We start from the raw sequence: 17,502 nt of genomic DNA, 5'->3' as shown, positions 1-17,502 counted from the left end.
CACTGCCAGGTAGCCGGGATCTTGACATCACTTCCAGTTTACCCGGATGTCATTGGCGCCATTTTCAAGAAAATAAAAGCATTCAAAAATGCTGATCTTGGTGTTTTGAATGCTTTTAAGTGCATAGGAGGGATTTGGGGTCTTTTTGACCCAGATCCCTCCATAAAGTGTTTACATTGTTTACATTGCTTGTGACTACAATAAAAATGATACATTTAGGCAAAAGTTTAAAAAAAAAAAAAAAATAATTTCATTTTTTTTAAATGTTCCCCTCCTCATTCTCGCGCGCAAGGGTGAATGCACATATCAGTCCTGAATGTGCAGAAACAGTGATCGTCCCACACGGCTGAAGTTGTCAGATCACGGGCAAGTAAAATGGTAACCTGTAAAGGCTTTTAAAGCATTGCGTATGGATAGTAGAAGAAATGACACTTTGCTACAATATAAAGTAGTGAGTGTGCAGCTTGTATAATAGTGTAAATTTGCTGTCCTCTCAAAATAACTCAACACACAGCCATTAATGTCTAAACCGCTGGCAATAAAAGTGAGTACACCCCTAAGTGAAAATGTCCAAATTGGGCCCAAAGTGTCAATATTGTAAGTGGCCACCATTATTTTCCAGCACTGCCTTAAGCCTCTTGGGCACCAGAGCTTCACAGGTTGCCACTGGAGTCCTCTTCCACTTCTCCATGACGATATTATGGAGCTGGTGGATGCTAGAGACCTTGCGCTCCTCCACCTTCCATTTGAGGATGCCCCACAGATGCTCAATAGGGTTTAGGTCTGGAGACATGCTTGGCCAGCCCATCACATTTACCCCCAGCTTCTTTAGCAAGGCAGTGGTCATCTTGGAGATGTGTTAGGGGTCCCCTGATGAAGTCACGTGATGTGACAATACGCATCGGGATTGGAGCAATAGGCGGAAACCGGAAGTGACAGAAGGATACGAGCTTGTCGCTCGTGGAGTGTTATCTGAGCATTTTAAATACAAAGTAAGTGTATCTACTTTGTGCTTTTTAATAAATTGATACATTTTAAGTGGTATCACACTATTGGGATCTTTCTTCCATTTCCTATCATCCTAACCAAGCCAACTGGAGGCGAAGGCTGTAGTATATCCATGATCCGTCTCTGCATACACCAAAGAGGGAACCTCTGAAGAACCGTGTCTAAAGCATTTGATTCATCCATGCTGTAACCTTACAGCAGTAAGGTGAGGGGCTTGTGCACATTCAGGTGTCACTGCAGTGTATTGGCCTGGCATCGGCCGTTTGTTTTTTCACATTTCATGGTGAAGGGATATACCACTCATTTAACATTGTTTGACTGTCACAGTGTTTTTTGGACTGTTTTACACATTTTTTGATACTTGAGCCCAGGGTGGCTCACTGGACTTTTAATTTGTGTATATATTCATTATCACCACATGTTATTAAGTTAACCTTTATTTTAAGATTGCACCCAGCAACATTTTCACTTCTTTATACTTACCATTTGCGATTAGTTTTGTATCGTCTAGTGGTTATCATTATCACTTTATGATGATCATTATGCTTGATACACCCTACAATCCTTCCACTCTGTACTTTAGCACTTAGTAATTTGTTTTACAGTTCATGATTGCCTTGTTCACTTCTTTATTTACTTTTGTTTATTTATTCCTATATTTTACCTTGCACTAGCACTTTAATGTAGTGATCCACATTATTTTTTAAAGGGTTCACAGCGCAACATCATTATTTATTCACTTACTCCATTTTGGAGATGAGTTTAGGGTCCTTATCATGTTGGAATATTACCCTGCGGCCCAGTCTCCGAAGGGAGGGGATCATGCTCTGCTTCAGTATATCACAGTACATATTGGCATTCATGGTTCCCTCAATGAACTGTAGCTCCCCGGTGCTGGCAGCACTCATGCAGCACCAGACCATGACACCATGCTTGACTGTAGGCAAGACACACTTGACTTTGTACTCCTCACTTGGTTGCCACCACACAAACAGACCCCCCACCCCTTCAACCTCTGCAGCAATGCTGGAAGCTCTCATACATCTATTTCTGAGGAACATCATACATCTATTTCTGAGGAAGCGGTAACAGCAACATCTTCCTTGGAAGCACTCACGGTAGCAGACGAGATCACGGCCTGTTGCTCTCCAGCAGCAATGGCAGTAGTTTCCACTGTGGCAATTCCTGTAGCCCAATCCACACGATAAGCACGGAGCGACATGGTAGGTTGCTCCACCGTGAACAAATATTCTCCGCACTGCAAACATTGAACAAATGGACGGAGATGTATGGCCAGTCCTTCACACTTGTGGCAAAGCATGCCCAGACCTTCGATATCTCCAACAGTGTATAGCACAAACCTCCCCTGCGGCTTCAAACGAATGCCGGTATCTGTCAGCAGGGTTCCGGTCAGCATAGCATCCACAGCGGTACTTGTAGGGAACATCTTAGATCTCACAGTCGACGGTACCAATAGAAAAGAAGACATGGCTGTACTCTGATACTCTCAGCACGATCACGAGGCCTCTCTTTGGCGCCAACACACACACACGCGCGTCCCACGCGGTAACAAGTAGGTTAGGCTCCTCCCACTTGTTCTTCTGATCACGTAGCTCCCGGGCTTTTACTTCTCAACCGCAGCCTACGCAGTCAGAAATAAAGTCCTGAAATTTAACCCCTTCTTTTCCTGGAAAAAAGTGACAAAGTCCAGAAACCTCTTTTAACATAAACTCCCGGTGAAATACTTCTCAGGGTTGCGGGAGGTTGACGGCTAACAATCCCGGACAATGCCCCCACATGTAGCAATAACTCACGGTGGAGCTGCTGGTTTAAAGCGGGCTGTTACCATTACCTTTGTTACCTCAATTTCACCAGAACCGGGTCTAGGGTCCCGTTGAGTTTAATACCAGACAGTGTAGACACCAGACACTTGAGTATCTTTTCCAATGCTTTAATAAAGAGTAACTGAAGGAAGTAGCAGGAAAGAGGTAGAAGAAGAGTTGCAGGTAAGTTCAAACACCTTTTCTTGATGTAGCATTATGAATTGGAATCTTGTAGATGAATGTACTCTCCTTTTAGAGTTGAATCTTTGCCCGCCCAGATAGGTTTCTCTCACTAACCTAGCAACCGTTACGCAGCACGAACAAAAGTCTCTGCCACAGACTTGAATGGAATAGAAACCTGTACGATCCTCTGCCACAGGATGTATTGGTTTACGATGGACAGCAAACACAGCACTAGAACCTTTAAGCCGACCCGGCAGTACTATGCAGTAGGTTAACTTTAGGATGCGTCCTCCAACTGAGTCACCAGGCCCCTGTCCAGACCAGCACTCTGCATGGTCCTTCCATGACGGGTCCTCCCCTGGGATCTTCTCAGTTGTCCAGCTTCTTCCCGTAGGACAGACAGCACAGGACCATTCCCTCGCCGCTGTGGTAGGCCCCAGACAGGCTTCTGGGCCTACCCACACGCTGCAGCAACGTGGTCCTCCCGGATCGGAGGACCACGCAGTAGTACTATTAACACATACCTGTTGCCCAGGAGGGCCAGCAGGTGGAACGAAAAGAACCCTAAAACATGGCGTCTGTCCCATAAATACCCTCTCTCAGAATGCAACTCGGAGGACCACCTCCACCGAGTTATCTCCGGGACAGAAGAACACCCATACGCTTCAGCGCGTTGCCTTTCCAACACCAACCCATGGCGACAACGACACCCACAGGCACAGTGTGAAACTACATGCAAGACAGCCAAACTGGAACAGAGGCTAAATCTGACTATGTATAAAACAGATAACCCACTAAATTTACCTATAAGCGGTAGATGAAAATCTACCAGCGCTACATATATATATATATATTATATATATATACACACACACACACAACTAAATTACAATAATAATTTTATTTGATGAGCTATTCACGTTTTAATGTGTTCTCTAGTTACAATTTTGGGTATCATCATTTCTCAGTGTTTTTAAAGCACATGATTTTGAGGCTCAATGTTGTTTTTGTTAACTTGGCATGGCTTCATCATTTATTGGGAAATTTGGATATGATATTTTACTATTAAGCAATAAAAATATTTGTGTATTTCATATTTTACAGAAAGTATAGATATTATAAACATATGTGCAAATAGCATGCAACATACAATATCAAACCTTCTATCGTTTTATTGTATAAATCCTCTGCTTTTAAAAAATATATCAATTTGGGGGGTTTAGCAAATTTACAAGTCTATTGTATGTGTGAAAAATGAAAAAAAACTGGCCCAAAATTTAACACTGAATCTTTCCCCCTTACCTTCCTTAGCTGATGCTGCTCACACCCGATAAGTTTAATTGGAATTTCTTTTCAAAATAAAATCACATTTATTTTTAAAGATCATTTATCCCAACCTTCCCTGATCCAGATCCTAAATCCTTATACCCATATATACCAACAAAAGCAGTAAATCTACATATGCAAACTTTTGTGTGTTTCTAATCTTAAACAGATTTGATTCGTTGAACATTCCTATGAGCCACAAGAAAGCAGTTTCATTTAATAATTGAAATGGCCTACCCTTTATTATTTGGTTCAAGTACCGGTATTTTATTGGATTTAAATTCCACTGTGACAGCAACTGGGGACACATTTTTTTACATTTGATACATACTTATATGTTAATAATATTATTTTGTGGTTAAAATTACTTATAATCTAGCCTTTGAATTTGTCCATTTATCTTTTGAGTTTCTGCAATGTTCATGTAAAAGGAGAGATTAGGCGAAAGTGATTCTATAGCGAAGCTTATTCATTTCCTGCACCCCCTGCCTGGACATTGGAACATAATGTGTTCTGATGTAAATTACGGGTTTGCATATATAAAAAAGTACAGTCTGTTTTATTAGCCTGCTATTTTATATTGTTCTTCAAACTTCAGTCCATCAGACTATGCCAAGAATCATAAACATGTGTAAAAGCCATCACAGCCTAAGGATAATACTCCATTTTGCAAGCATGAAATATCTAGCTTCCACTGCTAAACGACATTGGAAAACAGCAAGCAGGGTTCTAATTACTAGAGTATGTCTTTCTGGCATTCTCTAATAAATGAATACAGTGTAATTTTTATCATTTACATATAAATATATCTTTTTATCCTTCATCAGAGAATGCCTTTGTTGCTGAAGGTTTGATATAATTTATAAAGAAAATTGAGTACTGTCCGTGATACTTTTTTTATTTGCACTAACATACAATTTTTCAGGACAAGCTTTCGGGGTATGTCCCCTTCTTCAAGGTCCAAGCAGTACTGATTCACAAATTTTTAAGCAGAATGTTAAAGAAGAAGAAAAAAAGAAGAAAGAAAAAAAAAAAAAGAGAAAACCAAAACACATACAAATCAATGGTAATAAAGATAGCAGCAGAGTTAGTGAGATAAGACAGAGGGAGAGCTAGGGGGGAATGCAGGGGGGGATGCTAGTCACAGAGCGGTCGTAATACTTAAGCATAATGTGTAAGGAAACCGATATCTAAATTCAGGCCATTATTCTTCGTGTCAAAAAGAAGTATCATTCTTAGTTCAAACGTTTTCCTTTCCTGGATAGTTCTGAAATTCCCTTTAAGAATTAAGACATTGAGGTCTTCTATAGTGTGGTCCGATTGTGAGAAATGATGTCCCACAGGTGTGCATAAACTGTCTTCTTTATGTTCTTTGATGGTATGTCTGTGCAAATTCATCCTCGCTTGCAACTTCTGTCCTGTTTCACCAACATAAGATCCTTTGCTGCACCTTTTGCATTGGATGAGGTACACAACATTACTTGAGGTACAGCTGTAAGATCCCATGATATTGAAGGTCCCATTTGTGTGTGTAACACTTTTGGATAGATTTATCTGGTTGCATAGTTTGCAGCGTTTTTTATTGCAGGGTTTGCTACCATTATTTGTGACTTCATAATCAGAGTGAAGTTTCCTGCTGATTAGTTTGTGTCTGAGGTTGGGTGGTTGTCTGAAAGCCAATAATGGGGGTTGTTGGAATATTCCTTTCAGAGTTTCATCCTCTGTTATAATGGGTTGTAAATCTTTGATTATCTTTTTGATCCCTTCAAGTGCTGGGTTGTATGTGGTGACTAGAGGTACTCGGTTATTTGTTTTTTTCTCTGTGTATTGGAGGAGATTTTCTCTTCGGGTTTTCAAGGCTGTGTTTATGCTGTTGTTGATGGTTTTGTCTTTGTAACCCTTCTTATGGAAGGAGTCTGGCAGTGTTCTGAGATGTTTATCTCTGTCTTCTGGGTCTGAACAAATTCGGTGGTATCTGATGGCCTGGCTGTGTATGATGGCCCGTTTGGTGTGTTGGGGGTGAAAACTGGAACTATGAAGATAGCTGCATCGGTCAGTCGGTTTTCTGTATATCGACGTGTGTAGCTTGTCATCCCTAATGTATACTGTATATAAGTTGACATGTGTGTTCGAATAGTCCATTTTTAGTTTGATAGATGGGTGAAAAGTGTTGATCAATGAGAAGAATTGGTTTAGATTTTCTTCACCTTCAGTCCATATCATGAATATATCATCAATATAGCGATAATATCTGTATGGCTTTTGTTGTATGCTGTTCAGAAATTTGTCCTCCAGGTCAGCCATAAATAAATTTGCATATTGGGGTGCCATTTTGCTTCCCATAGCAGTACCCATACACTGGAGATAGATGTCATTATTGAAAGTGAAGTAGTTGTGTGTAAGAATGAATTCAATGAGCCGTGTCACATCCTCAGCAGTGTATTTGTGGTCTGGTGAGGATGATAAGAATCTGTGACATGCCGCCAACCCATCCTTGTGAGGGATGTTACTGTACAGAGATTCTACATCCATAGTGACTAGAAGTGTATTAGGTGGTAATTGTTGTATATTGTTAAGCTTGTTCAGAAAATCAGTGGTGTCTTGCAGGAAACTTGCAGTGTTCATGACTAAAGGTTTTAACATGTTTTCTACAAGGCCTGAGATATGTTCGGTAAGCGTATTCATACCTGTTATAATGGGTCTGCCTGGATTTCCTGGCTTGTGGATCTTGGGCAGCATGTAGAAGTCTCCAATTTCTGGATTATCCGGAATTGCATTGATGAGTTCTGAATGTAGGTGGCTTGGTATTGTCGCAATGAGATCTTTTAATTGATGAGTAAAATCCTGGCTCGGATTATAATCCAGTTTTTTGTAGTAAGTAGTATTTGCCAGCTGCCTCTGGCCCTCTTGTATATATTTGTCTGTATCCATCACAACGACTGCTCCCCCTTTATCTGCTGGTTTGATGGTTATGGCCTGAAAAAAACAAATAACCGAGTACCTCTAGTCACCACATACAACCCAGCACTTGAAGGGATCAAAAAGATAATCAAAGATTTACAACCCATTATAACAGAGGATGAAACTCTGAAAGGAATATTCCAACAACCCCCATTATTGGCTTTCAGACAACCACCCAACCTCAGACACAAACTAATCAGCAGGAAACTTCACTCTGATTATGAAGTCACAAATAATGGTAGCAAACCCTGCAATAAAAAACTGTACCTCAAGTAATGTTGTGTACCTCATCCAATGCAAAAGGTGCAGCAAAGGATCTTATGTTGGTGAAACAGGACAGAAGTTGCAAGCGAGGATGAATTTGCACAGACATACCATCAAAGAACATAAAGAAGACAGTTTATGCACACCTGTGGGACATCATTTCTCACAATCGGACCACACTATAGAAGACCTCAATGTCTTAATTCTTAAAGGGAATTTCAGAACTATCCAGGAAAGGAAAAAGTTTGAACTAAGAATGATACTTCTTTTTGACACGAAGAATAATGGCCTGAATTTAGATATTGGTTTCCTTACACATTATGCTTAAGTTTTACGACCGCTCTGTGACTAGCATCCCCCCCTGCATTCCCCCCTAGCTCTCCCTCTGTCTTATCTCACTAACTCTGCTGCTATCTTTATTACCATTGATTTGTATGTGTTTTGGTTTTCTCTTTTTTTTTTTTCTTTCTTCTTTTTTTCTTCTTCTTTAACATTCTGCTTAAAAATTTGTGAATCAGTACTGCTTGGACCTTGAAGAAGGGGACATACCCCGAAAGCTTGTCCTGAAAAATTGTATGTTAGTGCAAATAAAAAAAGTATCACGGACAGTACTCAATTTTCTCTGTCACAATTGCACTAATACGGCTACAATCAAATCAAATATAATTTATAACATAGGAAACTAAATACAGAGGGTGTAGTCAATAAATCAGTACAGATTCCTCAAAATGTATATTCTATCCCAATCTGGTTTTTCAGTTATAGTGATGGGTTGACTTTTCCAGGGATGTCAGTAAAGAGAGTTCTCCAGTAGGTTTCCTGATTCAGCTCTCATCATATCCATTATGAAGCTAGATCGTACATTCTCTCTCTTTCTGTTGCATTGTTTATCATGCCTAATAAAGGAAGAAACAAGCAACAAGAGTAAAACTCACATGCAATGGCTATGGGAGTTGGATACAATTTTGCAGAAATCTTGTGGCCAGAGACTTTGAAAGAACCCTAACTCATCATGTCGTGCTTTAAAATTCTTGTATCTTGGATTTATCTAAATAGCATATGTAGGTTATTATATGTGTAATATTTGGGGGTTTGTCTGTAGAGACATAAATCTGACACAGGAGAAGCTATTGATAACTTTGCTGAACTTTAGCAAATTACAATAGTAGTACCAACACAAGCAAAGAGAAGTTTAAAGTGGACTTTCCCAAAAATCACCAAAGATCACATCAGTATGCAGCTCTGTGTACCGATATGAAACCATCATACATATACATTATTTTCTTTTACTTTGCATTTTACTTACAACCACTTCCTGGTTGAGTAGGGCACTGATGTTATGATCAAGGCCTCACAGATGCATCCTGGGAAGTTCCTGTCACATGTTCCAGGAGGTAAACCCAGATTTCCAGGAAGTAGAGGGAGATGGATTCATCTGCCTTTAGTGAAAATGGCCTCCATGAGAAGAATGGGGAGAAAAAGAAAAATAAGTTAGTCAAGGGACAATACTTATAATGTATATAAAAATGCAGATGAAGTGCTACCCACAATAACTTTAATCTCTATATGTGTAAGAAAAACAAATAAATATTGCCAGTATCCATATTAAATTTCATCATATCAAAACATAAACAATATAAAATATGGTCATATACTGTATGTGTATATAACTCATTGTGAAAAAAAAAAAAAAACGAAAAAGTGATGTTGTTCCTCAAACAAAAACTTTCAGTCCCATACACCATTTAATCTTCCTGTGCAATCCAGCCTCTCGTGGACAACATAGTATAGAAAGGCATAAAAGGGACTCAATAGTACAGACTGCAATTTCTATTTTATTTGAAAATGTAAGTAAAAATGCACTCACAAAGTATAAAGGTAAAATCGCATGTAAAACCACATGTATGGAAGTACTCAACAAAATGGCTTCCTTACTCTGTAAGTAAATAATAAATAAATAAATAATAAATAAATGATGCCATGTGGCAACAGGTTCAGTTAGCCCCTGGCGACATAGCAGCAGCCTAAAGATACTAACAAAGTGTTTAAAGGAAATGTCCAATGGTATACCATAAATCTGGACCAGCCCCCCATGAAAGATGGCAGAAGCTGATTAGTGATAAGAAGGCCCTGGTACACACTACTGGCTATATTCAAGAAATCAGGAATCCAAGGAACACGGTTGGGACCTACAGTGTACATAACCTGGTGGACTGGTGCCCTAGAACACAACAGTTACACGCATAACCCCTGCAGGGGTGATGGGATGCAGTGAGTGGGGACCCTTGAGGGGGGAGCACTTAAGGATATCCCTTGCAAGCACTCAAGTCACATATGATGATCTTTACCATTTTTACCACACCATCTGATCCATAATCATATGCGGACTGTTTTTTCTATATATCCTCACTATACAACCGTGTATATATGGTGTTCTGGAGTCTGGACGTTAATTTTACACTAACCCACTATTTTTGGTTTTTGTTTTATTGGTCATTTTTGTCTTCATTTTTAATTTTTGAATGCAATAATTGTGGTCACATACACTTTCTAGTGTGCTTAGCACACTTTATACACTTTATTTTATTTTATTTTATTATCTTTTTGTGATGAGATTAAAGTTTTTTAGTTTTTCCATTGGTGACATTTATGCATATATGCACTTAGCAAATCACATTTGCATTAATACCAAGGTGACACTCTGTTAATTTCTATTTATTTATGCATCTGGATGCACGTTGTACATGCATCTTTTGGGTAAATTTTGGTTTTGTACTTTAGGACAATATTATTATTCATATTTTCTCTATCATTCACATGACCTTTTAGGCTAGGTGTACACTGCTATTTTTCACTATTTTTGTCCGTCTCAGTAGATATTGGGCACACTTTCTAGGTTGCTGGTTAATGCACACATAGAGTCAGCCCCCAGTACACCTTTAATACAGCCCCTCGTTCATTTCAATGTATAGGTAAACGCCACATACTGTACCCCCAATTTTAGTTTATTTCTTATTATCTGGAGCTCTTCTTAGGGAAGCCCTAGTAGGGGAGACAGCTACCTAACTCCTACAACCTTATAGTCTATATTTGTTATCCTAATTCCTTATTTGTCCTAAGCACGGCTACCTTCTTTATACTTTTTCCTTACACTGTACCAGCATGATGACAGCACTGCTTGCCTGACAAGTTGCGCCGTGCGTGGTTTTTGGAAAGGAAACACAATATAGTCCACTGTCCTGAACTTGAAAGAACTTTTAAATGGGAAACCACATTTGGATCCTGGAAAAATGCCAGGACAAATCATATTTTTGATAGGGCTGAAAATACTGGCCATAAAAAAAAAGACTTGCGTCGTTAGTCTACCATTTGTTGTCCATTTAGCCTGCAGCTCCAGGGTATCTTTGTTTTCATCAAGCCCTATTAAAAAGGTTTCTTTGTCCTGACAACAAGAGTTGGCTAAAATAACTGAATATTCTAGCCAATAGAATTGGTTTACAGGCATAAAGCCTTTAAATGCTATGTAAGTATAAACACGCATAAGCAAGCATTTTTTAAGCTGTATTTTTCTGCCAGCTCCTGGAAGAAAGATCCAGCATCTAGAAGAATTTTGAAAAAACCTGTGTGCATTAGGCCTTAAAGGCTTGTTAGTTCAGTCCTAGCTATACCGTCCTAGTTTCTTCCATCTTCCCTCAGTCAGTGTTAGTGCTTTTCAGAGACAGGGCATAGGAAAGTATTTGTTTTCTTACACTTCAAGGACTGGAAAACATCCTCTGGACTGCAATTAGCTGAAGTAAAAATGGGTTGGGTTAAAATTCTGTGTCTTATTGAAAAGTTAAAGATGAACAGCAGTTTGCTCACATAATTTGTAATAAAAACACCTTTGCCATTCTGAAGCTTCCCTCCAAACACTTTGCATATTATTTTATATATATACTGTGATTCTGTACTTGCCAAATATGCTGCATAAATATCCCTCCACTGAGTCTGGCTGCAACCATTTTAACTGTGGGCAGCTGAAGCTGCTGCCTGTTCACTACCTGGATTTATACAGACACACAGAGGCACACCTCCAGCTCTTCAGCCCTGCAGCTCTCATTGGCCCTCTTATGACTCATCCCCCCTCCCTTCCTGGCAAACTATCAAAAGAGTGAGAGATAGAGCTGTGCATGATGTCATAAGCCTAAGCTTTTTACCAGACAAGAAAAAGGAAGTGGGCTGTATAAGGTATTTACTGGCAGAAGAAAAATGTTTTACAATCCAAAGTTAAAACAACAAGGGCAGAAGATTTAATAGATGGAAAGTTGAAAAAATGACTGAAAGTCCGCTTTCAGCTGCCTGTTGATGGTGCCAAGTCCGCATGTGACCATACTAGACTAGACTACTAGACAGCCTGGGTCTGAGAAGTTATGGCACTACATAAAGTGGCATTTGAAACACAAAAAAACCCTAGCACCAATGAGCAATCAGGAGAGGTTTGCAGATTATTATTATTATTCATTTATATAACAGTTTGATGGCTACAAATTTACCCCAAACACCCACCAATCACATATTTGGGTAAAGGTTGCCTGTCCCTTTACACATACAAACGTAATGGAATCACTTCATGAAAAAATGAGGAAGTCATGCCTCAACAGGTTTGATGTTGTCAGTGGCATTATACCAGGGACTATCATTGATCAAGTGTGCTTGTACTCCATGCATGTGTTTGACAGGGCTTTTATGCTGGCAGAATATAAGGCAGCACTGTGACAATTTGAAAGTTTTCCATCAGCACTTACCAAAAAAAAAAGAAAAAAAAAGCAATTGGATAGGTCTACAGGAATCGGACACCCAGTAGTCAGCACCAAAACAACCGGAATGGACATCAGTTAGAAAGGCATTACAGTATATTTCTAAACACCGACGCCAGAAAAGCATTTGACCGGGGAAACTGGACATTTATGTTTGCGGTACTCAGACATATTGGTTTGGGGGACAGCCCAGGTAAAGGTGAATGGAGTTCTGTCTGACCCTTTCCCAATAACTAATGGGACGAGGCAGGGATGCCCGTTGTCCCCCCTCCTATTTGCCCTCACCTTAGAACCCTTCCTATCTAAGATCAGATTGAACCCAGACATACAAGGTGTAACAGTCGGTCAGATGCAACACAAAATCTCAGCCTATGCGGATGACCTGCTCTTTTCGCTAACCAGTCCAGTGGTATCCCTACCGAACCTTCTTAGAGAATTTGAGATTTACGGAAAATTAGCGAACCTAAAGATACATTTTTCTAAGTTGGAAGCAATGGGAATAGCGTTACCACCACATATACCCCCAACGGTACAGTCAAACTTTCGGTTTAAGTGGACGTCCTCGCACTCAACTTTCCATGCCAAAACATTTTGGGGGCTTGGCATTAGCCAAAATCAGGAGATACTACCAGGCAGTACACCTGGGCAGGGTTATCGACTGGCGACGCCACCATGGGTCCAAATTATGGGCACAAATAGAACTGCATCAAACTGCTATTCCCCTGAGGAATGTACTATGGTGCAGTGACTCCCTACCCTCAGAACTAAAATCACACCCTCTGATAGGGAACACCCTGCGGCAGTGTTCTCAAGTTGTCCTACAAACTTCTCTAACAACTAAAACGACACCCCTAACCCCGATTCTGAGTAATCCCAGGTTTCCCCCCCGGGATCTCGTCTACACAATTTCAAGCACTGAGGAACTCTAATGCCCCGTACACACGGTCGCATTTTCCGACTGAAAATGTGCGATCGGAGCGTGTTGTCGGAAAATCCGACCGTGTGTGGGCTCCACCGGACTTTTTCCATCGGATTTTCCGACACACAAAGTTGAGAGCAGGCTATAAAATTTTCTGACAACAAAATCCGATCGCGTCAATTCCGACCGTGTGTGGACAATTCCGATGCACAAAGTGCCACGCATGCTCAGAAGAAATTATGAGACGGAACTGCTTGGTCTGGTAAAATTAGCGTTCGGAATGGATAGAGCACTTTCGTCAGGCTGCAATGTTTAAAATTGTTTAATACAGCGCACTCTCTTCTTCTTTATAATGCTTCTTACAAACTTATTTCTTTATTATTTATTGTGATTCCCTCAATATATTTTGATTAGTCACAATCGACAAAATTTTTCTTTGTTTTTTTTATTTTTGTTTTGTATTTTTTTCAAGGCTGATTTTTTTTGGTTTTGTATTTGTTTCAAGGCTGATGTTTTTTTATTTTTTACTCCAGAATATTTTTGTGTGTTTTGTGTGTCAAGTTACCACAACACCATTATTATCTTGTATTATTTAATCTCGAGGAGTTTGTTTGGTGTTGGTGTCTCTTGTTAATTTCACATTGTATTTTTGAAATGTACCTGCCTCCTCACAAACAAACTGTCCTTTTGAAGGAAAACACACATAGGCGATTATAATTGTAACAAAAATTCCTTTATTAAGGGCTCAGAAGCAAACAAAGAGGGAGGCAACGCTGGAGAAACAGCAGAAATTGGGGAAGCCTTTGACCCCCAGGGCAGACATCAATTATTTTACAGCAAAATTGATGGCCTGAGGAGTCCATATCTAAGGGAGTGCAGTCTGGTCCAGAAGTCCCAGAGATCCAGAAAGCAGCAGATGACATCTGTGTCCCCAGGCTGTGGTACTACAAGAGGCTGCATATTTTGCCAGACCAGACTGAGCCCAGGGCCATCACTCTCTGGTCTTCCTTCCACGCTTCCTTCCACGCTGTGGCTCTGGTGTTGGAGATGTGGCAGGAGGAGGAGAAGGACCTGGAGGAGGAGGAAGAGGAGTAGGACCTGGAGGAGGAGGAGGAGGACCATGGGTGAGGTGACAAATGTGGGTTGCACATGTGAGTTGGCCCCTCAACATCTTATTTAGAGCTTCCAAAATTAAGAACTCACATAGGAGTCGTTGGCCCCCCTCCATCTGCATCATTTTGCATGCAGTTATGCCAGCAAAGTCCTCCTCCACACTGTGGGGTGTTCTGAAGGCCTCTTAGCCTTCCAAAATAGGCCTATTGCTGCTGCTCCAGGTTACTACTCTTCCTGCCACTTTGTCTTTGAAGGTGTAGGGGAGGGACCTGGGTATCAGGCAGCCTGCTTGGCCTGGCCACCTCCTGGCTGAGACTTCCTTGTGTATGAAAAAGGGACATGGTTTTAGTTTTTGCTTCATCAATCACAATCATAAATTAGTACTCCAAACTAACATCTATTTAACATAATTGATTGGACAACCAGAAATATTTAGAAGAATGCTATACCTGGCTCCAGCTGGGCTCCTCCACATGTTGCTGCCTGGAAGGCCCAGGTTGGGCATCAAAAGCCTCAGCTGGGGGGGAAGCGTGGAAGGAAGAGTGGAGTGTGATGGCCTGGGTTCAGTCTGACCTGCCAGAAAATGCAGCCTGTCATAGTACCACAGCCTGGGGAGATAAATGTCATCTGCAGCTCCTGATCTCTGGGAATCCTGGACCTTCTTGTGCTCTCTTAGATAAGTGCTCCTCAGGCCACCAATTAGGATCTTCAAATAGGTAATGTCTGCCGTGGGGATCACCATCTTCACAAATTCCAACAAATTATCCATTATCCTGCTTTCCTCTTTGTTTGGTTCTTATAATCAGGGTGGTTTATCTGCCACAGACAAGGCAGCTCCCTGAACATATCTATGAAGATTGGCATAAAGTCCTGATCCTTCAAGATATCCATTTTCACTGCAAGACACAACACAAGACAAACCCTAATGTCAGCCTAAATTCTTCTAAACTTGTGCAAATACAGGCCTCAATCTAGAAGCAGTATAGGCCCAAGTTTAGATCTTACCTTTGTTATTACGATCGGCGCCTCCGATACTCCTTCCTCCGTTCACAGATCGTACGTACTACGCACGCGTGTTATGCTTTATAGACACTGCGCATGCGTGAAACTCCACCCGCCCCTGACCTTCTTTCTAGTCGCCCCTTCTCGTTCGGTGCAGTGGGGGAAGAGCACATGGCGGAGACAGAGCAGGTGCGTGCTAATTACTGCAACGAGGAGAAGGAGGAAAGCCCGGAGCCAGAAACGTCCCGATCCAGAAGGAGAAGATTTAAGGCATCAAATATGTCCTTTGGGGAGATGTTGGAGATGGTGGATATCCTGAAGAAGGCCGACTATGATGGGAAGTATGGACCTTACCCCAACCCCAATGTCCGAAAGGCCAAGATCATGGTGAAAGTGGTCAAGAGTCTGTCCAGTTTAAAATGTCAACTTTCATGTTCATGGGCCCATTATTCATTCGTATAAAACATTGTTCGTTCAGCCTAGAAAACACCATTGTTTTGGCCATATGCATTTGCCAACATTTTTTATGGCCTACTTGTCAGAAAATAATTTGGTTGTGTAGATGGGTTTGCAACTAGAATGAAATGCAAACTAGATTCTGTGTAAGGGGAGGACACTCAGCAGTTTCACATCTGGATGCTGGAGCACTAGTGTGGGACACAAGAACACCCTTTTTATTAGGGGGTCCCCCACAGGTCCTCCAATGTATACTATAGGGGGTCTCCATTTGTGACGCTTGTACTAAACAGGTAAAGTATTGAAGCTTGACAAAGGACACTAAAAATTCTACATCTTGGAACTCTGCCAAAAGAGATAATTGTACCCCACTTCCAAGCAATGTTTCATATTCCTATTTCTGCCACCAAATATCTGTGTGCTAAGTATACCTATTTTTTTTACATAAGGAATAAAAGACTCGGAGGACACCCCTCATCCGAGGAGACCAGAGACCCCCCACCTCATGAAGAAGTGGAGACCCACCAAAGACAACAGGAGGAGGAGGAAGGAGATGTGGTGGAACTAGTCACCACAACAGGTGAGTGTCTGCGACCACAGGCTCAGGTAAGAGATGGATGCCAGCATAATTATAATACATGGTGTGTTTTTGTTTCTATCTATTTAGGTGATCGTGATGTTGTGGATCCAGGGCATTTCACCTCAAAAAATGCACAGATCCTGATCGGGGAGATCATGGGGTGTAATAGGGACTTGGAAAACATCCAGAAAAGCATCAGCGATGTTAAAAAAAAAATGAATAACATCATGGATGTTTTAGGGAGAGTTTAAAACCCCTCAAAATCCCTTTTTTTTGTGCTTTTTGTGAGCTAAAAATTTTTACCATTTCTTGACATATTTGCGAAAAGCCAAATTTTGAAGATGCACACAGTGTGTCAACATGTGCTATCTGCCATCACGGGAGATCAATATATGCGTTTTGGGGGTGCAACCCCTTCCTCCAGGGCCGGACTTACAATAGGGCTTGAGTGGGCTCAAGCCCATGGGCCCCGCCCAATAGGGGGCCCCGCGGCGCCCACGCTATAGCCGAAAGACGGCTACAGCGCGGACGCCCATTCCCGGGTGGGCGTCCCTGGACGTCCTCCTGTGTACTTCCCCTCTTCGCACCGCCGTGGGCGCGCATCAGGGAAGTTCTGTGTTGGCCATGTCCCTTGGCCAATCACAGATAGTGCTAAATGGCCAATCACAGCGGCCATTTAGCACTCGTCCAATGAGAGGTGATCTCTCATTGCCGGCTCTCCCTCCTCACACAGAGGCAGCGAGGGAGAGCTTCCTGCTGCAGCAGTGAGTGAACACACACTGGTGTTATGGATGATTACAGTTACACAACACTCCCCAGTGCCACCTATCAGTGCCAAATGTCCCCAGTGCCACCTGTCAGTGTCATCAGTGCCATCTGTCCCCAGTGCCACCTATCATTGCCACCTGACTCCAGTGCCACCTGCCCCAGTGCCACCTGTCAGTTTTATCAGTGCCATTTGTCATCAGTGCCAACTGTCCCCAGTGCCACCTGTCAGTGTCACGTGTCATCAGTGCCACGTATTAGTGCCATCTGTCATCAGTGCCACATATTAGTGCCATCTGTCATCAG

The sequence above is a fragment of the Aquarana catesbeiana genome, linkage group LG02, assembly GCF_042186555.1.
Source record: "Aquarana catesbeiana isolate 2022-GZ linkage group LG02, ASM4218655v1, whole genome shotgun sequence".
In the NCBI taxonomy this organism is placed as follows: Eukaryota; Metazoa; Chordata; class Amphibia; order Anura; family Ranidae; genus Aquarana; species Aquarana catesbeiana.
This window is presented reverse-complemented; position numbering follows the sequence as displayed.